The following is a 23,497-nucleotide window of genomic DNA, read 5'->3' as shown; positions in this document are numbered from 1 at the left end:
GGAACCTTTGGTTACCAAAAGAATAGAGCCATCATGTGGTGACACAAATAAGACAGTGGGGCCTAATTTTGATCTCACTTATGCCAGAGTAAATCACAATTAACTCCATTTGTGTAAAGCAGTGGGGCTACGCTTGTGTATGTGAAAAGAGAATCAGCTCCCAGAGCTGAGGGGGTTGGATGGCTCTGAAGCAGTGGTACTGAAACCAAGGATGGTGGGGGATACTGCAGCCATGACCCCTAGTTTGAAGTGATAACAACAAACACCAAATACATAGTTTCTATGGTTTCCAACATCAGCACCCCCATTATAAACAATTGTTCCAGCGCCTCTGCTCTGGGAGAGTTAGGCATGGTCTTTACATATTTTCACTTCTGAGGGGCTGGTATGTCTTTAGCCAGGCAGTCAGTATGAAATATGAAATGAGCCATTTCACTATGTGTCTGTCACAGAAACTACCATTAGATTTAGTAATCTTATAAGAATGACTAAGGGTGAGATTTTAATCTTATTTATCTAGCTGTACCCAGGTATAATTCCAGTGCCTTTAACGAGCATGAGATCAGAGTCACACCCTAATGACAAACATGTATCCCTAATCTCGTGTGGCACCTCCAGATGTTTCCCTACAGTGTGCTCAGCATATGTTCACAGACTCCAGAAGAAATAATTACACTAAGGCAGTGTCCCATACTTAGCTTTAGATGTAAAAATGAGCTGTTAAATAGAGGGAAGCTAAAGCTAAGTATGAACACTGCCTTCATGTAACTATTTCTTCTGGAGCCCACTTAATTAGCCTCAGTAGCACTTGTCCTACAATTGACAGATATCTTTTTTCTATTATAAATTCTGGGTTTCTGTTATTCCTCTCCAGCTCAGCTGATGAAGTGGGTTTTGCCCACGAAAGCTCATGGTACTATATATATTGTTGACCTCTAAGGTGCCATAGGATCATTCATCATTTTCGTAATTGAAGGTATGGTAAGGTGGTGGGGAGCAGTTAGTTTAGAATTTGAGCTGTTTGAAAAATGCAGAAATTTCAAAACATTTCAATCACTCTTATAAACTGGTCAAAAAACTACCCAAAAATCAGATACTTGAACATTTCTGACCAGCTCTACTAATGACTAAGTTCTTTCTCCAGTTCTACAATGGATTTACTGTGTAGTCTTTATTAAGTCACTGTGCTTAAATGTATTCTTGGTCTGGCAGAGTGCTGGTAGGTTATTTTATTGGTTTGCTTTTATTATAAAATTTTGTTTAATAGAACCACTCTTAAACCATCTAGTGAATCCCTTAATAACTTTTGGAATATTCATGTTTTTATAATTGTTTCCTTCATCCTCTTTCCCCATTCCTTATGACTGTTTGAGACACCTGTTCATTGTGTATTGTTTAAATTAGTTTGTAAATTCTTTATGTAGCACTCTGGGTCCCTGATCTTGATTGGAGTTTCCAGCTCAGGCCATACATTCTATGATGATTAAAAACAATAATGTCCATTTGTAAAACTGAACAATGAATAGCTAATTACCTTAGAAGGATTGGGTAGCATGTGAAGACTTTGAGTCTTTGGATGCAATTCACTTAGGAAGTTACATTTATATTCTTTATTATGGACAAGAAATCAAACTGTCAACCTTTGATAACAAAAGACTAAATTTTTAAGAAGGCACTTTCTGTAAAGTAAATTTACTGTACCCATTCTTATGTCGCACACACACGAGGCTAAATAGCTATAGCAGCATATTAGGAGAAATAGAAGATGAGCCTATTACCAGAAATAAAATACAGTATTTTTCATGGAAGAAAAGAAGGCTTTCATAGCATGCATAAGTGTGCGAAGTAATGTTATTGCTTTCCATTACAGATATTTTCCCACTCTAACTATATCAAATATTTATGATCTTAAAAATAAAGTGAAGAATATTATAAATTAATAACAATCCTCTACAGTTAGAGTACCTTTCATCTGAAGATGTCAAAGCACTTTACAAATATTAAAGGAGCAAAGTTTCATCAAATATATCTCTACATTAAGGTTTCGTTAAAAAAAAAAAAGCTTTCACACCATCTAAAATCAACAAAAACATTTCTTATCTCTTTCTCTTGTTTTTTTTTTAAATATGTTAAACTTTTCCCTGCAGTATTTGCACGTCAAGCATTGCATAGGTATGCAACTGCAGGAAAACCTGAAAATTGAAAGTGACTGGAAACTAAGTATTCTATTTCTATTCCAAGTGGAGAGAAGCACACAAAGTAATCAAACAACATACACAGTGAAAAGTAAATTAGATTTCTAAAATGTGTTCTGATTTAATGAACTAAGGTGGTGTTTGCTACATGGGTAAGGAAACTCATTTATTTTATAAATTCATCACCCTTTCCCCATTTCTCTTTGTACAAGTCTGACAATATAAAAAACAGATGGAAAGCTGATTGATTCTCCTAGATTCCCCTTTTCGAATGAGCATTACCTGCCCCAAAATTAAGGGATGTGCTGGTGGTAAAAAGGAGGCTGCTCTAAATTATGTTTCAAGTACCAGGGGAGGTGAAAAGTAGTGGAACACCATCTTTATTTCCCACCACGCTGAGGTGAAGCTAGCAGAGGTCCTGCATTCTTGACAATCTAGTTCATTATATGTCTGTTTTGTTTCTAAAGGGAGACTCTCAGATTAAAGAGACAGAAATGTGAGGGACATAGTGGAGGGCTTTTCTGTGATGGGGTTCCCTAACTGGTCAAGCAGTAGACAGAATGAATATCCCCATCTTGGCACCTAATCACCCTGCCAAAGTATTTATAGTCCAAGAATGTCTCAATAGTGATGTCTAGACAAGTTCCTGCACAACAGATTTTCTGGGGGTTATTTATCATTTTCTCACTACATTTCTATATAGTGGTGTTTTCTAAGGCCATGTCTATACTACAAGATAAGGTCAAATTTATTAGGGTTGGTTTTGGGTTTTTTTTTTAGTAAAGTCAAAGGTGCATATCCCCACTGTGTGCAAGAATTGATTTAATTTGAAGTAGCATGTTCCCAGTAAGGTGGCTACCATCGAGTTTGACAGCAATGCACTGTGGGTAGTTATCCCACAGGTCCTGCCACCCGTTTGCATTCTGGATTATGCTCCCAACGCCTGATGCAACCAAAAGTATGCAACAGGTGGTTCTAGTTACATACCGTCAGTGTCCCATAATGCACTCAGCTACTCCCTCTCCTTCCCCCGCACCCTCTTGAAAGCAACAAGCAACTGTCTTTGCTCCCTTTTTTCCCCTGGTTATTCATGCAGGTGCCATGCCAGGATAAGCATGGAGGCATGATGGAACCCACTAAGCAGCAAAATATTAAGGTGTACCATGGTTGATATGATTGTCATATGCTAGAGTATATCCATAGCATATCTAGGGTCCACCAGAATGAGGAAGAATCTCAGGAAGCCGTGAACTTACTCTTCTGTGAAGCACTTGAGTTGAGAAACTGGCAAATGCCACTGGCATTCGATTCTCAACACAGTAGAGTGCTGGTTCTGGTGCTATGAGACAAGTTTAGTGTTGGGACCCCATAGTGATGCAGCTTTGGGATGATCAGCAGTGGCTTCAAAACTTTTTGGGGGCTTTTCCTGTGCACTTGGAGAACAGTAGAATTGAAAGTCCTGGTTAGAGCCGTCACAGTGGGGCACTCCCAGAAGCACTGCTTCTGCACTACTGTAAAGTTGACCATGCAAGACTGAATTTACCGTTACTCCTCATGAAAAGTAGGAGTAGAAAAATCGACTTCAATGTCCCTTAATGTCAACGGAATGGGCTTGGTGGTGTGGACCTATTGTTTACAAAGTCGACCTAATGCAGTTAAGTTCAATCTAAACTCTCAGTGTAGACCAGGCCTAAGTATTTCTGAATTTTCTAACGAGTTGGAAGGGGTCCTTTAGTTAAGGAATTAGACTATGACTCTGTGGTCTACGTTAATTTCCAGGCTCTGCCCAGTCTTTGGGAGACATTGTACAATATGTGTCATGAATTTCAATGGATACTCATATGAACAAGTGTTTTCAACCAGATCTGTCCCAAGATCAAATTCCCATTCACTGTAGTGGGATTTTTGCCTAAATAAAACTGTAAGTAAATGCACAGGCTTCCAAGGACTATAGCAGTTGGGTATGGTTTCTGATTACTGAGCCAATATGGTAAAAAGAGTCCGTATCCATGTAACTCATTTTGCTCACTATTTGAATGCAGTGGCATAGCAAGGTGGGAAGGTGTGTGTGGGGGGGAAGTTGCCCCCAGGCACCTCGCTAGGGGGCACCGATTTTAGTCCCCCTCCACTACCTCTGTCATTCCTCAGCTCGCCTGCTCCTCCTCCACTCACTGCTGCCGGCTGGAGCCTCTTCCCTGCCTCTCCTCCCCCAGCCCGACCCTCCTCCATTAGGACGTGTGGGGGCCCGGGCCCAGACCCAAACTGGACGAGGAGGGGGAAGACATGATACAAGCTCCTCCCCCTCCTCCCCAGGGTCGGGCTCCCCAGGTTTGGGGCTATGATGCGAGGGGGCACAAATTTTGCCCCTGGGTGCATAATACCCTGGCTACACCTCTGTTTGAATATACTCATAAAAAATCTTCATAAACCCTCATTGGCTGATGCAAATTAGGATAGGCTACAGCCTCCCCTCCAAACCTGCTCAGACTCTGGGCAAGTTTCAGCAACACAGAATGACCACAAAATAATTTGTGAGATCTCCTACTGTTCTGCAGCAGAAATTAACGCACAAACACTATTCCCAGAGCACTGCATGTTCCTGCTTGCTTTTCTAACTGGGCCGGTGGACAGACAAAAAAAAATGCTCAGAAGGAGGTCACACTGGCTTTGGATGCAATAGAAATATAGCAAAATGTTTCCTTAGTAGAGGAGGACAGAATCAGTAGAAATTGTATTTACAAGATCCTTTAAAAGTTTTGCAAATAAACAGGAGGTGGAAATCTTACGAAAGTGAAGTTGACAGTTCTGATATACACAACACATTGAACAGAATATGGCTATTATAATTAAAGCACTAACCAAATCTGATTAAACATTATTCCTGTGAATGTCTACAATGATAGTATGAAAGTAAATGATTTAATCATAGGACTGGAAGGAATCTCAAGAGGCCATCAAGTCTAATCTGCTCTATCCATGGCAGGACCAAGCACCATCTCGACCATCCCATGTTTCTCTAGCCTGCCCTTAAAAAATCTCCAGTGAAGGCGATGCCACAAACCTAAAGAAGATGTTACACGGTGTGCTAATTATTGCTCCATTAAGCTGATGACATATGCTTTGAAAATATGGGAGAAAATAATTGAAGAGCATCTGTGTGAAACAGTTGCAATGTGGACAGGTCAGTACAGATTTATGATGGGAAAGAGCACTGCTGATGTCATATTTGCCTTAGGAATCCTCATGGAGAAGTTCAGAGAAAAGAGATGGCAAATAATCATGGTCTTTATGGACTTGGAACAGACTTATGATCATATATCAAGAGTATGAGTTCGGTGGTGTTTGTGACAGAGAGGTGTGCCAGAAGCTTATGTCTGTCTTATCTAGGATATGCATGATGGAAACACTGCCATAATCAAACCCAGCTGGGGCTACAGCAGAGAGTTTCCAGTGAATGTTGGCCTCCATCAGGAACAGCACTGAGCTTTTTTTCGTTTGTGATGCCACAGATGTGATGTGAGATTACACGAGAGGAGCCTCCTCGGAGTTTGCTGTTTGCAGATGACTTAATGAAATGTGCAGAAGATTGAGAGACTCTGCAAATCAACTCTGAACATCGGCAACAAACTTTTGAGCAGGCAAGAGTTAAGTTTAGGTAAAACTAAAATGTACATAATTGAGGGAAGTGAGGACTCACCATAAGGATATTACAGCAGAAAGCTTAGACCAGTGAAAGAGTTTAAATATCTAGGAGCAAAGGCTACTGACAGTGGTGCCCTGCTGAGTGAGGCCTAGCATCATACAAAGGCTCCTAGGTGCACATGGCAGAAGCTGACCCCAATTGATGAAAAGATGCCAATGAAGTTAAAAGGCAGCATAGACAACTGCTGAGAAAGGACATATGACAGAAACCCCACATGACTCCTTCTTGCATCACTCCTATCCCAGGGGAGGACTGTCCCTCTGCCCTAGACCCCTCTTTCTATACCCAAGCTCCTGCCCCTGTTCCACCTCCTCCATACCTCTGCTCTGCCCCTGCCACTCCTCCCCTGCTTCTTCCTACCTCTGATTTGCCCCCACTCCAACCCTTCCTGCCAGTCCTTACCCCAAGTGATGTGGCTCAGAGAGCTTGGTGCTGGGAGCGGGGGGTGGACACCACTCGCCACGCCACACTCACTGGTGGTGTCAGGAAGTGGAGTAAATTGGCCCACTCTGCTCCCCCAGCTCCCAGCCATGTCACTCCACTTCCTGCTGCCAGCGAGCACAGGGGACCATTCCGCCCCTTCACCTGAACCTCCTCCTCCAAGTGACAGAGCTGGAAGATGGGGGAACAGAATGGGCTGGGGTCATGTCACTACACTTCCTGCTGAGTGAGTGCCTGATCCCTGCTGCCAGCACCTCACCCCTGAAATGCAGAGAGTACAGAACTGTATTTCTGCTCACTCTCATGTATGGAGCAGAAGCTTGGCTTGGTCAACCACAAGAAGAGAAAACTGTATGTTCTCCACAATGGAAATGTTGAAATGGTCAAATGATTCAACAATACATGATAGAAGCAAAGTGAGGTTGTGAGGGACCTAATGCAGGTTACCCCAAGTGAAGACAAGTTGAGGTAAGCTAGGCTACATTGGTGCAAATATTTAACAGAGACCCAAGAGTCATATTGTTAGGATGCCCTTGCAATGATCATGGATGGAAGACAACCAAGGAGGCAGTCAGAGACTCAGTGCATAGACTGGATACCAATTGAGCTAATATCAGGGACTAATTTATGTAACAGACAGAGTTTTGTACTAATTTATGTACAATCTTGAGTTTTGGAAGGAGGTTATAAAAGACACTCGTCCTGGGAAGTGTTGAAGAAGAGGAGTATGTGAACAGACATGCAAGGCATTTTCAAATATTTGACAAGCTATCAATCAGTGTGTTGTTTTTAGTGTCCTAACATGTAGCCCCCATATGGTTGGCAAAGTATCATAGAAGATTCAATTTCTTCTTTGTGTTGGCTGCTGTCTTTCTGATTTGTGGTTCAAACTTTAGTTCTGTTCCCAAGATCACTCCGGAATACACTGTGTTCCTCTCAACAATGTCTTCTCCATCCAATGTCAATTTCAGAAACACCTTTGAGTTATGGTAAAGTAGATGGACTCGGCTGGAATTTATGTTCATTTGTCCATGGAGTTACAATTTCCTCATCTTCATTTGGTTCATTCACCAGTAAAGCTATTTCACAACTTGTGTCATGAAGGGCAGTATCATCTGCATACATGTACACTGATGACAGGGCTGCTCCATATGCCTCTCTGCTTTGGAGGGAGGAGAAGCTTCAGATGATCTCCCTAACCCAGCCCAGTCCTCAGTTCCTATTGGTTGGAAACAGCTGGCCAATAGGAACTGACCCCAGCTAATATCTCAATAGGAGCTGAGAGATTGGCCTGGGGTATAAGGGCACCACAAGTCTCTCCCCACTTCCAGAGTTGAGAGCCAAGAGGAGGGAGCAGCCTGCAGTTTTAAGCGATCTGGAGCTATAGCAGGCATGGAGACCAGCCTGCCTTGTGGGTACTGCAGGGCTGCTGACCAGGAGATGCTTAGGTATGTGCCTCCCAGCCAAAGCCTGCCTCTGGCACCCCCACCCCTCCTGCATCCCAACTCCCTCCCCCATGTCACCATCCAAACCACCTGCACTCCCCAGCCCCAAGTCATAACTCCCTCCCACCCTGTACCCCTCCTACACCCCTCTGCCAGGCCAGGATCCTCTCCTGCACTCACACTCTCTCCCTGACCCTACACCCCAATCGCTGACCCTGGTCACAACCCCCTCCTTCACCCAAACTCCCTTTCAGACCTCACACTGTCTCCTGCATCCCAGTCTCTTACCCCGTGCACCCTTCTGTACCCAGCCTCCATCCTAAATCCCACTCCTCCTCCAAAGAAAAGTACAACTCTTGATCACTTTCCAAAATCTTGTAGTGCCGCCCCCCCCCCAAAAAAAATTATTGCCCATCCCTGGCGTAGAGGAGTATAGAAGGAAAAGAAGAAGACTTAAACCCTCAGAATCTCCCACCTTGTTTTTGAAAAAATACCATTTAATTTTAGTTCTATTATCTTGTACCATATGGAGGTTTTTACCTGAAGATACATCTTCTGTAGATTCCCACCTCACCGAGTTTCATGAAGCATTCATGGTGCCAAACTCAATCAAATGCCACACTGAGATTCAAACAAGACTCTTACTGATGTCTGTGGTAGCTTTTACTGGAATCTGTGGCAAATGTGCTGACAGTTGTTCCATTATTGAATGGTAGGACTTGTATGCCATTTGGTCAGGTTCTATTTTCACTTATTTTGAAAGCTACCATAAAAGCCATGTTTGTATCATTCTTCCCATTATTGTCCAAAGGTAACTGGCAGGCTGATAACTGCCCAGGTAAGATGGGTCTTTGCCAGTCTTAAGAGGAACAATAACTTCTAACTCCCTCCGATTAAGTATCTTCCCTTTTATCCACAGTTTGTTTGTGATGTTCAGCAATCCAGCTTTAGTTTCTTCCCAGAGTGCTTTATCATATGGCCAGAGATGAGGGTCAGTTTAGGGATCTGCTTGGTCTGAGCTTCTCTATTGCATCATGTAGTTCAAAGATCATGTATGACAAAGATCTTTCCAAAGCCAAAGAAGGGAGACCCATTAAGTAAGGTGGACCGAATGAAAGAGACAATCATTCAAGTTTACATAGAGCTGTTTTTCAGGTCTGGGAAATGGACTCAGAGAAAACAGTTAAATACAGGGTAGAAGAGGTTGTTTAGCATAAGTGCGTAACATATATTTCAGTATGTCATTGTCTCTGTAATACACTGCGACCCACATGGCTACACAAATACTGCATGAAGCCAAAGTAGTCAGATCTGTGCGCAGATTTTTAATGCCTCTACATATTCATAAGAACATAAGAACAGCCATACTGGGTCAGACCAATGGTCCATCTATCCCAGTATCCTATCTGCCGACAGTGGCCGATACCAGATGCCCAAGGGAACACAACAGGTAATCCTCACATAATTCCTCTTGGGTCACCCATATCCAGACAAAGAAAGGCTAGGGATACCATTCCTACCTATCCTAACTAATAGCCATTGATGGACTTAACTTCCATCAACCTATCTAGCTCTTTTTTGAACCCTCTTAAAGTCTTAGCCTTCACCACATCCTCTGTAAAGGAGTTCCAGAGGTTGACTGTGCTCTGAGTGAAGAAAAACTTTCTTTTGTTTGTTTTAAACTTTCTGCCTATTAAATTCATTTGGGGACTCCTAGTTCTTATATTGTGAGACTAAGTAAATAACTTTTCCTTATTCACTTTTCCACACCAGTCATGATTTTATAGACCTCCATCGTATCCCCCTTAGTTTCCTCTTTTCTAAGCTGAAAAGTCCATGTCTTTTTAATCTCTCTTTATATGGGACCTGTCCAAACACCTAATCATTTTTGTTGCCCTTTTCGGAATCTTTTCCAATGCTACTATATCTTTTTTGAGATGTGGCAACCATGTCTGTACACAATATTCAAGATGTGGGCGTGCCATGGTTTTATATAGAGGCAACAAGACATTTTATGTCTTATTCTCTATCACTTTTTTAATGATTCCTAACATTCTGTTTGCTTTTTTGACTGCCACTGCACACTGAGTGGATGTTTTCAGAGAACTATCCACAATTACTCCAAGATCTCTCTCTTGAGTAGTTGTAGCTAAATTAGTCCCCATCATATAGTATGTATAATTGGGATTTTTTTTCCAATGTGCATTACTTAACCTTTATCAACATTAAATTTCATTTGCCATTTTGTTGCCCAATCACTTTGTTCACTTTTCAGGAGATTGATGCATGTTTTAAAAACATTGTAAACCTTAGTAAATGTTCTAGTCATTTTATCATCAATCTTTTCCTCTTTGAGAATCCAACTTTTATAATTCCTCCATGCTTCATTAACATTGTTATTTTCTACAGTGATATCCTTTGAGACTTTTGAGACTGTGTTGCATTGTTGGCTGCCCTATTCGTCTCCAGAGTTCTGTTCAGCCTCCAGTCAAACTTGATTCCATTCCTTAATAAGACTTTCTATGCCAGTATTGTTCCAAAGTGCAACCCATTTCTTTCACTTGCCTTTGGGATGCTCTTTTTTGTATAGTTGGTTATGGTTATTCACAGCAAATTGAAAAACCTTAAGATACTCGTCTATATTATGTTTCATAGCTGTTTGAGAAATAAGATTCTTAGGTGTGTCTGTGCAATAGAACCAGTCAACTTTATGGAAGTTCCATCTCCTATTTATCAATGGAGAGCTCGTTATCTTTTTATTCAAGAGGTGAATACAGTTCAAAGATAATTTCCACTGCCTCCACAATGTCCATACGCAGCTCATGGACATGCTACTGCTCACCAAAGTTGCATCTAATATCAACTGTGCCATAGGATCTTAATGTATAAATCTTAGTGCCAGCATTCAGGACAACTGAACATTGTCAGTTATGGTCCCTTAGTAAAGTTTAATTCACATTGATAGTTCTGTCCATCAAACTTAACTTTTGGTATTAAAATCTCCACAGATTCAACTGCAGTTTCCTAATGCTGTCACAAGATTCTCTTTATCAGTTGGACTATTGTTAGAATGATAGACATTGACAGCTCTTAACTTCTCATCCCCAAACTTAATAGCGATGCAAAGTCCAGTTCAGTATGCTTGATCATCTCATACATTTCCATATCTATTTTAAACCTGAGTGTCACCCTGCCAATAAACATCAGAGCAAGAGCAGCTTTTCCCCAAATTACTTTCTCAAGCACTATATCTATAATACATAAACTTTGTCAGAAAGATTTTGTTTGTTTGTTGTATAGCAACAATATGAATATTTTGCTTATGAAGAATTTTTCCAACTTTCCCATATGGTTCCAGAAACTCACTGCATTCAAATATGTGACATTAAAGGTAGCAAAGACATATTTGACAGCACCTCCCTAGAAAGTACAAGAGGCAACATATTGGCTTCCCCATATGCAGCAACACTGTATTTCCATACTTTCTTCCACAACTTCATGGAGGGAACATGGTTGTCAGAACCCTGTTAGCCAGAAATTTCCTCTGGAAAAACTCCAGTACCACAATGAGGTGGGGAAGGTCTTTACTGGGGAAACATTGGATATCATGGACAAGTCACTCCTTCCTGTGTTACATAGTTTTACACTATATACTCAATATTACATTAATGTTAATTCAGGGATAATATGAAGATCTTACTCCATGAAGGAAACAGCATGAAGCATTTAGATCCAGATCTTTTCAATGAAACTATATGCACTTTGAGTCCCTCTTTTCATTAAGAGGGAGAAATTTAAAGAACACTAGTTATTTTATATATTATTTTAATACCTTTTATCATACAGGAACCCAAACCCTATTCATAAAACCATTGGTGAAATTCAACGACTTTTCTAGCAAAGGGCACCATGAGATCTTATGTCCAAATTGAAAAGACAGGGGATCTCATTTTATAAAGAGCTCATCCATAATGCCCACATACATTGAAGTATACAGAAAGGGCTAGCCCAAAGAGAAGAAGTGGTTGAGTTTGAATCTATGGATCCAGACAGACGAAGTACTTCAAACATGTTTAAACAATTAAGCTGTCACTTCCAGTTACCTCCTCGATGGGTTTTCCTTCCATGTCTACAATTAAAACTTTCCTTTCATTTTCTGCCTGTGATTTCACTTTCTATCTGGTGTAGAACTTTAGAAAGGGGTTCAAGTCCCCAAGAATCAGCTTCGGTTCACCAATAAAAAAATTAAGCCAGAGGATGGCACACCACCCTGGGTCTAATCTCTCATTCAGGTGCAGGGGATTTATACAAGTACTCCTACTAATAATAATGGAAGTTAGTTGTATGTAAATCCCTAACACGAGGATGGAAGGGTAAAACCTTTGAATGTGGGCTATTACGGGGAAAAAAATCTATTTACATGATGATTTTATAATGTATTTTGTGTGTCTGCTCTCCGCTGACAGATTCCATGGAGACTGAATATAAAGGAAAGCATAAGTGACTACAGAATATGCTTCAGTCTGTGGGTTCAGCCGACATTTAAAAATCCTTTGACCTAGCTTTTTGTAGTTTATTACCATGCATCAGAGAAATCCCTTAGCTGACACAGCACTCCAGTTTGTTATGCTGCATGTTTCTCATTTAAATCAACTGGAAGGAATTTCCAATGAAATGTTAAGAATTAAACAACATAAATCATTATTATTGAAGAGTCAGTAAATCCAACCTCTTAACCTTTTCCATGGATCAATGTATTTGACATTCCTGCTTCTTCAGTTCTCTCTCTTGCCTTGACTCCCCCCGCCCTCCCACACACACACACACACAATAGGAGGGATTAATGCGATCTGCCTACAAAGAGATTATTTGAATGAATTGCACAGTAGATTAAGGAAAATCTCATTTAGAGCACCCATTAAAATCTATCAAAATAAAACCTTTACTAAGACTATATTTTTCCTCTTGTCCCCCTCCTCTAAGAATATTAGGCCAGATCCTCAGCTGTGATAGAGCTCTGCTCAGCAGAGATGAATGGGATAGGGGACCCCAAGGCCAGTTATAGTAGCTTGTAGTGACCATTGTAATGTAGAGGCCATTACATCAGCTAGGAATCCCCAATGTGTACTTTATGCACCCATGCCCCTTCCCACTCCTGGATGAACTCCTGTCATACCCTGTGCCCCCTCCCTATGGAAGAAGACATGTACAACACCCAGGAATCCCCATCCCAGGGAAGTTCTTGATGCCTCATGATGGCAGTTTTCTTGTTCCTTTGTGCCCCTAGAAAGGCATATAGGGAATTTAGTGTGGGCCAGGATCTGTCCTGTAATATACAGGGTACAATAATGTAATTAAAAGAATTTGCATTTCTATACTACCCTTGATTTGGAGATCTCAATACGCTTTTCAAATAGTGTGTCTGACAGCATATTTGGGAGACACATTATTACGTCCATGTTACAGATGGTTTAACTGAAACATACAATTTAAGCAGATTTCCCATAGTCATGTAGAGGGAAAATCTGGAAAAGAATGAATTCTTAGAATCATAGTATAATCACAAGAAAACAATCCCATTAGCTATCCTCCCCATTCCAGTTTATAATGTCCCAGTAAAATGTAATTTTACACTTATCTAGCTCTTTCCATCTACAGTGGAAACCTTTGTTATCCGGCACTCTATTAACCAGAAAACTTTTTTTTAACCAGCATTGCCCCCAACCACAATACTGTCAGATCTTCAGGCGCACAGGCCTGGCTTGGTTTACCATGATTGTCTTAACAATTTTTTATTTCAGAAGTACTTATCTTTAACTCATAATAGAAATGCAAGACCAACTGCCTCGCACTACAAAACTACCAATATTAAAAACTTGAGTTTTACTATTATTGTCCATTGGTTTTTTCTAGGTTGATGGGACCCTCAAGTAACCGGAATTTTTAGATAACCAGAATGTCCTAATCCCTGAGCATGCCGGATAACAGGTTTTACAGTATAAGGATCCAAAATCTTACATATTTTACAAGATACATCATCTGTAACAATTTGACCCAAAACTAAAGTGCAGCCACCTCTGAGCTGAAATGTAGTGATTGTTTAAGGACTCAAAACAAGTTTAGAACACAAAGTGAAGAATAGCTTAACTAATTAAAACTACTCTGTAAACTTTTATTGATCTCATTGTCTAATTATGTAAATTGCAATTTAGACAAAACAAACAGTGAATTTAATTTGTCAGTGAACTGGACTTTCACTGTATTTGCTTTCCTTTTCATGTTGCACATTAAAGTCCTTCTCCCATTCCTTGCACATGCAGTATTTTCTGCATCACATTTTAATTCTATGTTTGTTAAGCATTTCACATGTAGGGCCAAACTTTGGTTCTTGCTACATCTTTGGCACAAAGCTTGTCACAGCTGTGTGATCTGGCTAGGGTCTAGGGATACAAAGATCTGTCTGGATTCTGTAAGACCAGTCTCTCCTCAGGCAAGGTTATGTGGTATGGATGAGAACATCAGAGTCTGTGACCTCTCCCCATCTCAGGGTAGGGGTCCTCCATTGTGTTAGAGGGAAGGAGACACAGAGCATGCAGTTTGAAAGGCGGGGGTGGTTCCTCTAGTGTTTGACAGTGTGTCATGGGGAACCATTCACGGTATCTTTACTTCTAGTGTAGCACCAGCCCTGGCAGACAATTCCCAAACAAAGATTTTAGTTGGCACTTTGTGGTAGCTCCATTTCAGATAACATGGTGTTGAGGCCTGTGACATGACCCTTGACTATCAGACTCTCTTCCTTCATCTTAGTCCACCACAACCCACATCAGGGATGGATTACCCAAAAGGCAGACTAAGCACATGTTTGGGGCACCAGCAAAGCAGGGGCACCAAAAAACATGAGAGGGTTATTTTTGAAAATATTTGATATTTCAAAAAAAGCATCTAAGTAATCATCATGGGAAAAATCAGAACTCCACAGAATGTTCTTATTCTCAGGTGAAACTAATAAAATACCCTCAGAGATCAACAATGTGTCAGGACAGACTTGTTTCACTTTCCCTATGTGTATGGAAGTGGACATGCTTCGTTGAGTCAGCTTTGATTAACTTTTCCAGAATTTTGCAATCAGAAAATCTAGAAGGAAGCTATTTTAATTTCAGCATACATGTAAGTTTTGTGTCATTTCGAAAAATAAAATTTATTTTATGGTATAGTATTGTTTTTATTTTTAATTACATATGAGGGGGCACCATAATCTTTTCAGTGCTTAGGGCCTCTAAAGGTCTTAATCCAGCCCTGACCCACATAGATGAACTTTGCCATCATACATGTCTACACACAATTTTTATTTCAGGAGAAGGATGCAAATAGCACCGCGCATTTTCATCCTTCCTCCGGGGGTTTATTTGAAAGACACTCTTCCGGTATTTACCCATGTCAACACACAGCCAAATTTCTAAATAAACCTCTATTTCAAAAGCCCCATGTAAACCTCACTGTCGGAGGAAGAAGGGGTCTTTCAAAATAGGGATTTATTTTGAAATGTAGCCTTACCTGAAGAGAGTCTTTTGGGGGGAAAAACGGAGGAAGTATGCAAATGTGCACTACTATTTGCATCTTTCTCCTGAAATAAAATTTGTATCTAGACATACCCTAAGAGAGGACCCATCTTTTTTCCAAGGCATTTGTGGAGGAGAGTGTTTGAAAGGTCAGAGTTGTATTTGGCCTGGAATTGTTTAATATAGATTTTGTTTAGTCACTGTGGCTACGTCTAGATTGCATTCCTTTTTCGTAAAAGGGATGCAAATTAGACGTATCACAATTTAAATCTCCTCCGCTTCATTAGCCTAAAAATGGCTGCCGCTTTTTTTCAGCACAGAGCTTTGCTGGAAAAAAGCACCAGTCTAGACGCGGATCTTTCGGAAAATAAAGCCTTTTCCGAAAGATCCCTTATTTCTTATTTTAAGAGGGATAAGGGATCTTTCAGAAAAGGCTTTATTTTCCGAAAGATCTGCGTCTAGACTGGCACTTTTTTCTGGCAAAGCTCCGTGCCAAAAAAAAGCGGCAGCCATTTTTATGCTAATGAAGCGGGGGAGATTTAACTCCCCGCTTCATTAGCAATTGCGATACGTCTAATTTGCATCCCTTTTTCGTAAAAGGGATTCAATCTAGATGTAGCCTATGTGATAAAGAGCCTATGATATGATATTTATATGATACATTTTAACGGGTTGTAAATATTAAATCTTGCAGCCGAGCTCACTCTTTCCTACAAAGGAATAACCAATATATTTTGTTTGCTTGCTTAAAAATGGTTACACTTCTGCCTCTCCCTTCTTCTGAATGCCAGCTGGGTGCAGAGGGGTGAGTACCATGGGGGGTGCTGCACTCTGACTTGCGTGGAAACAGCATGAAAATACAGAGCATCCTGGATGTTCAGTGGATCCAGGTGTCAATGAGCTCCACTTCTCAATAGCGGAACAAAGCGTGATGGCCTCATCCCAATAGCATTGTGAGTTTGTTTTACAAAGGTGTCTTTGGTGCGCCATCAATTTATACAGTTGTAAGGACCTACTGCATAAATCAGCCTAATGGTTTGGCTCTTAATGACTTGCCAATTAATTAGCTCAAACATTCTTGAAAATAGAAGGTTGTGTGTATATATAGATAATTAGGAGATGTACAGTGTTGCTCTGGTCCTTAACTCGATTAATTTTTGGTTTTTGGAAAATAAAATGAAAAAGTAGATGCTTCATTTGAATCATTGCTTTGGTATATGGCTGGGGATGAGGGGTTCAATGGTCTGGCTGCCCCAGGGAGAGAGGACAATCTCAGCCCTTTCTCACTGCAGTGGCTTGGGGCCAGTCAGAAGCGCCTTTCCATGATCACCGCAGCTCCAGCAGGCACAGCTAAGGGAGGGGTACATGTCCAGATTCATCTGCCCGCTGCACTCCCCAGCCAGGATGAGGAACGCAGCAAAGTGTGAATGTTCCTTCTTGCTCCCTAACAAAGGGGAACAGCTAGCAATCTCCCCATATGAATTTTGGGGGGCTTCATCCCCCAAATCTAAAGCATGCTGGGGGGTTCACAGCTGTGGCAGTCCTGGATGGGGAGGGGTGCACCACAGACAGCCCCTTTCATCTGACTGGTGAGTCTCTCTCTTTTCTGTATGCTTCTCTGAGATACAATCCATTCCAGGCATGTCCCATTTTCCTGGCACAACCAAACCTTGCCCTTGCTTTAAGCTATGACAAGAGGAAGCCGTATACCAAATTTTGTGGTCCTATCTCTTACTGTTTAGGAGGCATTCTTGAACACACAGTCTAACTCTCTCAAATATATTGTGGATAAGACTGTAAATACGCATGTGTATATATCCGTTTGTGCTCACATTAATATAGTTTTCAAACTTTCACCTAAATGTTATTACATTTCCTCCCCCCGGATGGGGAAACAAATTAATTCAGAGTGGTGAAGTGATCTCTCTGTCAATGTCTGCAGAAACATGTGCCCATGCTGCTGGTTCTGGGCTCCCTTTTAGATATTACTTCCATTTCTTCTTTACAAATGATATATGTAGCCTGACTGACAACTGTAAAGCCTGTCCCTGAACCATTTCCTTGACATTTGAAAATCTTCTCTGGCAACCTTTCAGAGTCAAGTACTAACTACATCCAAACCACCTGAGCTTGCATCTTTCCATGTCTACACTTAAAATGCTCCAGTGGCACTGCTGCAGTGCTCTAGCACTTGTGTAGATCCTACCTTCACCAGTGGCAGGCATTTCTCCCATCAGATGGGTAATCCGTTTCCCTGAGAGATGGTAGGCTGGTGAGTTTCCTTGTCACATTCCTCTTTGTTGACTAGAGGTTGTCGAGAGAGTCTACACATCAAGGATGCCTGTGTCTACCTAGTGACAAAACTAAATGAAAAAAATACGGAACAGAATAGTTCATTGCTGCTTCCTTTCAGCTATTAGTTTTTAGTCAGTATTTTTCAGCTATTAGGTTTTTTTTAGTCCTTTTGGTTTAGAAGTTTGGGGAATCTGTGAAAATATAGAATCATTATATAATACTAAATGGATTGACTAATATGCCATTTTGTGTGTAATCCACAATTGGTGTGTATAATCTACAATTGGTGTACAAAATATTAATATTTACTTACCTGCTATCATGCAGTTTTGACTTATTTTTGTTAAAGAATTGTCCCTAGTAGTACAGTATAGCCTAGCTGTATGTGATCATGTAATGAAAGACCCTCTTAGATGTCAGAATACTCATCTCTTTAAAATCCTTTTTAAAAAAAAAGAGTAATTCAGGCTGTTTGCTGTAGCTTTTAAATTTCAGAATAGATTTGCTGATCTAAATTATAGAATTCACTGTTTGTATTTTTTATCTGTTTTGCTAAATGCACATGTAAGTATTCCTTTCTACATGTAGTGCCTGTATGCATTACACATGAAGTGTTTTGCATCTGCTGGAATGCTCTATATTCAAAAAGGGCTTCCTATTTCACTATTTTCACACACTACAGTTAGGGAAGATATTGCAGAGAGAGAAATTGGGATTAAGAAATGGGACTTTATTTCCTCTGTATCATAATTAAACTGAAGCAGCTTTAAACATACAAAGTATATTATTAAGCAGCCTAATTTAAATATAGTTCCATTCCCTAACAATAAATAATATACATCTGGCTACCATGAGTCATCACTTTTGTAACTGTGTCTACAGAGCTGCCTGTTTTGCAGGAGCACCGTTTGCAATGTAAAAAGGTAGAAGAGAGACAGGTAGTATTAAGAATTTAAATTTAATTTGGTAGATTTAAGGCTGTCTTTCACTGAGGTCAGTCTCTTTTTCGTGTTTTTTTTTTTCCAGACCATAAGTGATTGGGTAGAGGAGTGCTTGGAAAAGGGTTCATGAAAACATCTCATAAATCTCTACACAGCTTCTTTGCTATTAATACTGCTCTGTTCCGGTGCGTGTAATGACCCCATGATGATGATGCTTCTACAAAGCTTTTGCTTTTCTCTTTCAGAGAAATGGGGGTATCTTATTTCAAATCAGATACCTACATTACCTATGGGGAATCTGCTTAACTATACCTGTAAATTAGGAAGAATGAAATTTTCAGTGTGTATGTGTCTTGTGGAATCAACACATTAAGAACCAGGCTTTTACCTCTTGCGAAACGCTCTGTTGCCCTAAAGCCTATTTAAACGCTGGGAACTAAAGCCCTGCTAGACTCTGTCTATCCTTAACTATTTCAATGTGTAGTAAGATGCAGGAACCAAACTCTCGCATTGTTACTAAGCAAAAGCTACTGATTGCTAGCGGTGGTACCAGACACTAGTACTTGCGTCACTGTTCCTAGGCGATGCTATTCAAGTGTCTTAACATATCCTCATAGATAGCAAATAGTAATTGCACTGGCTGTGTTCAGTTTCAACACTAATTGATGCTTGGTTGCACCATACACAAACATACACGCTTGCCATAGTAACCACGTCTTCATTAGCAATTTACTTTGTTCCAAACAAGGCGTATCTCTCTAGATATATGCATGAAGATAGATAGGGCACACCTCTCACATAATGAGTTAAAAATAAATACTATCACTTTTGTTGATGAGCAACTCCCTAGAGTTTATTTCAGTATGTAATTTATCCAAACTATACCGGCTCACTTGTGGCTTTTTCTGAAATATTTTTCAGAGAGCTGTCAGTTAAACGTTTTTTTTATTTGAAGTAAATAAATTCCATGCCAGTTGATGAATTAATCCTTAAAACCTTAATTTTGAGAATAAAAAAATGCATGTGAGAAATGTCCTTAAATCAATAATGCTGTTCAAAAAGGTAAAAGTCTTCTCTAAGGGGGTTAGCTTAGAGATTTAGCAAGACTTAAAACAGCCTCAAAAGAGGATTGCTCCTAAACGGGTCACTAAATGCTCTAAACTAAGTGTGTCCGATCAACAAAATACCATTTATCAAATAACGCTCTTAAAACTGGAAGTACACTGAAAGCCACACTAACAACCAGAGAACGACTTGGGGGAGGGGGAGATACACGCGTTCTAAGCGATGTGGTGACAAGATTATTCCGCATTGACAACGGATCATTATTAGGATAATAGTGATTAGACCCAACGCGGAGTATATTACCCTGTGAAATACGGATCCAAACTTTCCATCACAGACACCGAGCCGCCTCCCCCGCGCTTTTATTTTGGCATGTTTCATAGTGTTTTCCCCCTCTGTGTAATTAACTTTTATGACAGCCTATCACACCGAGCCTTTCTGATGAAGAATGACAAGCAACTAAGCACATGGTGCAGGGATTGTTGGAAGTAAGTATCAGGCTTGTAGGGGCATGTCTGCTTTTAAGCAGCAGATGCAGTTGCACGGAAGAAGAGCATTGGGGGGGGGGGGGGTGTCTCTGTCCGTGCGGCTTAGGACTGGCGAGTCGGGGAAAGCAGGGTTAAAGATGGAGTAACCCCAGTTCTCGCCTTCGTGTGCTCGGGCAGCAGTGAGAGACCCGCCGCTTCTGGGCTAGGCTGCCTCTGGGCTCCAGGCTGCGCGTCCCAGTGGAAACCTCCCCCGCCTTCAGGGAGCGCTGCTGCCTTAGGAAAGCCGGCAGCCGCGCACGGGAACCCTGGCTGGTGGCAGCCTCCTGCCCTTGACCTGCGGCTCCCGGTGCGCTGGGAGCCATTGGCGGCAGCTGAAGCGGCGGCGGAGTCTGCTGGGCGCCCGGCTTCGAGGGGAGAGGCAGCCCGGCTCTCCTGCCCCTCCCCCGGCAGCCAGAGCCGCCTTCCCCGGCAGCTGACGGGGTCCAAAGGCAGGAGGGGGGAAGGGAGCCGGGCTGTGAGCCGCCCGGCCGGACCCCCGCTTTCCAGCGGGCTTCGGGGAGCTGTCGCCGGGCTCGAGAGGATCCCAGCGCCGCTGGCTGGCTAGTTCCCGGAGAGATCTGCCCGGCTCTGCTTCGGTGAGTGCTAGTGTCTGGGCGGCGCTCCCGGGCTCGTCCCCGCCAGGCAGGGCTCCCACCTCCTACCCCAGCCGAGCTGGGCTCCCGACCTCGCCCCAGCCGGGCAGTGCCCCCTATGTCTTCTGGGCTATAGCCCGCCCCTGTGTGTAGTACCCTCTTGTGTGCATTAACCCCCATGCTCCTATGTGCAGTACCACCTGTGTGCATTAATCCCTATGCCCCTGTGTGCAGTACCCTCTGTGCCCCGGTCCCGGTGTGCAATACCCCCGTGTGCAGTGCCCTCTTGGGTGCATTAACCCCTATGCCCCTGTGTGCAGTACCCCCATCCCTGTGTGCAGTACCTGTGCCCCTGTGTGCAGTACCCTCTATGTCCCAGTCCCTGTGTGCAATACCTCCCTGTGTACAGTACCCTCTTGGGTGCATTAACCGCTATGCCTCTGTGTGTAGTACCCCCATCCCTATGTGCAATACTCCCCTGTGTGCATTAGCATTAATCCCCATGCCCATGAGCAGTACCCCGTGTGTGCAGTACCCCCTTGTGTGAAGTACCCCTCTACGCCCCGTCCCTAAGTACAGTACCTCCCTGTGTCCTAGCCCAGCATGGATCCCCAAAAAACTAACCCCATCACTCAACCCCTTAGATCTAACCCCAACCCTGCCCTGACTCCCCGGGGCAAGCCAGCGCACCGTGCCCTCTGGTCCTCACTCCCAGCTTGCGGGCTGCTGCCTAAAACTCAGCCTGATGGATTCACCTCCCCCGCCCCGGCTGAGCACAGCCCTGCGGGATAACTCCCCCAAAGGCTGCCAGTGCAACCCCCTTCTCCGCCCCCACCCTCCCCCATAGCGCCCGCCGGGCACGGGCGGAATCAGGTCAGAGTCCCAGGGATGCAGGCACAATTCGTGCTGTGAGACATGTCAACTGTCTGGGACGGAACCCGCCGAGCGCCCGGCCCGAGGGGCTAGACAGCGGGGCCGGGCGGGGCCAGCAGGCGGCCGGGCTCCCCGGGGGCTGGCAGCGCGGCGCGGGGCGCCTGTAGCGCGCAGGTGAAGTTCGCAGGCGATGGCAGGGGGAAGAGCGGGGCAGCGGAGGGGCAAGAGAAGGGGGGGGGAGGAAGGACGAAGAAGGGGCGGTGGAGGGTCGGGGAGCGCTGGGGCAGGCGTGTGGCGGCGGGGCCCCCGCGCTCCAGCTTCTCGCTTGCGCCGAAAGGTGCCGCGTCCCCTCGCTGCCTCCCCGCGCCGGGCCAGGTGGCTGGCGGGCTCCTCCGCTCCCGGCCGGCTGCACCTTGGCGGGGCGAGCTGCACGGCAGGGCGCTACGGGGACGGGCTTGACCTTGGCGCCTCGTTTGCCCCGCGCAGAGCGGTGGCGGAAAGGGGGCTCTGGCGCGCAAGTGTGTGAGGCCAGCGCCGGCCGGGAGGGGGGCTGACGTCTTGTGCCGCCTTGCCCACGAGCGGCGAGCTCCCTGCAGGCTGCTGGCCCTGATTCGTGGCAGCCTCGCCGCCAAGCTGAGGTAGGTGAGGGGGTCATCTCGGCTCCTGGAAAGTGCATCTGTCGAGTGGAGGAAGGTGGGGGAGGGAGGGAGAGGAGCCATTCGGCAGTGGCGTGTGGGAAGCTCTTTTCCCACCGAGCAGTTGGGCAGCTCTGAACTAGGAAACTTCTTGGGGCTCCTGATCTGAAAAGGAGGCTGGTGTGGGGTGTGACGAGCCCTGCTCAGGGAAGAGATGGAAAGAAGGAACTAACGAGAGAGAACTTTGTTTCGCTCGCTGTCCAGACTTCTGGCACTGGGCAGCTCTGGGGACATTTGGTTTCCCAATCAGTAGTGATGTGTATGGCGTTCAGGTGTCTATCACTTAGAAAGCTCATTTATAGTGACTTGTTTCCATGACAGTAAGATTCATGACTGGCTGTCTTTCTGTCCAATATGGGTGTACAAAGAGAAATTGTTATCCCAGTTAAAAACAAAAAGTATCCCTTTCTTTCCCTGTCCACTTAGCTGTCGGCTTCCCCTCTGCTTCATGAAAGAATGGGGAAGGGAGGGAGATGGGTAAGAAACATACCGATTGTTTGGCACTATGCAGTGCAGGCTATTGTGATGTTTTAAAAATATATTGGTTCAAATTAAAATATTATTTGAGTGACTTGTTTAAAATATTTTTGCGAACTGTTCAAACTTTGTAAGTTTGTGACTTTGTTTTGCCTTGTATTTAGGAGTACTGTGATCCCATGACCTGTTTGTTTTTTCAGTGTTTTCATTTTATAAACCCTGTAGGTCTGATGTTAGACCAGAAAGTTAGGAATCAAATAGAGATTCATTGTGTGACCTTGCTATTGACTCACTGTATGACCTTGGACAAGTCACTGAACCTCTTTGTAGCTAGATATCCTCTCCTATAAAATAGAGGACAGTGATGCTCAGTTTTGTGAAGTGCTTTGATATAGCTGGACAAAAGACTGTTGAAATGTAAAATACAAATGATTTATTTTAGAAAAGTTCAGTACATTATATATTTTTGTACAGTTGGTAAACATAGCATATGTTGTCACAGAAAGCCAGCTATCTAATCTAATCCCTTTCTAACCGTAATCAGATTTAAAAAAAACAAATCACAATCACACCAGATGTCAATTAGTTAAATTGTTGTCCCGTCAATGAAGTCAGCAGAACTACCACGATGTATATCAGCAAAGGCTCTAGCGCAATACATTTGAAACTTTTAAAAGCAGCAGTCATA

General features: G+C 43.0%; 1 protein-coding gene across 7 annotated transcripts in view; it reads left to right on the top strand.

The window, feature by feature from the left end:
* The window catches only part of SHISAL1 (shisa like 1), a 294,094-nt gene that overhangs the window by 144,310 nt on the left and 126,287 nt on the right, over positions 1-23,497 (top strand). For 3 of the 7 annotated variants that reach the window (XM_006127738.5, XM_075899734.2, XM_014575794.4), the window contains exon 1: positions 20,214-20,767. The exons of 1 other annotated variant lie outside the window; for it this stretch is intronic. The gene's annotated coding sequence lies outside the window, so the exon portion shown is untranslated. Of the gene's footprint in view, positions 1-19,862; positions 20,133-20,213; positions 20,768-20,814; positions 21,812-21,983; positions 22,276-23,497 lie in introns of those variants that run through there. 3 more of the 7 variants (XM_014575797.4, XM_075899706.2, XM_014575795.3) reach the window with 3 other exon arrangements.

The sequence above is a fragment of the Pelodiscus sinensis genome, chromosome 1, assembly GCF_052426305.1.
Source record: "Pelodiscus sinensis isolate ZL-2025 chromosome 1, ASM5242630v1, whole genome shotgun sequence".
Classification (NCBI taxonomy): domain Eukaryota; kingdom Metazoa; phylum Chordata; order Testudines; family Trionychidae; genus Pelodiscus; species Pelodiscus sinensis.
Note: the sequence above shows the minus strand (reverse complement) of the source record. Positions and strands in the feature narration are given on the sequence as shown.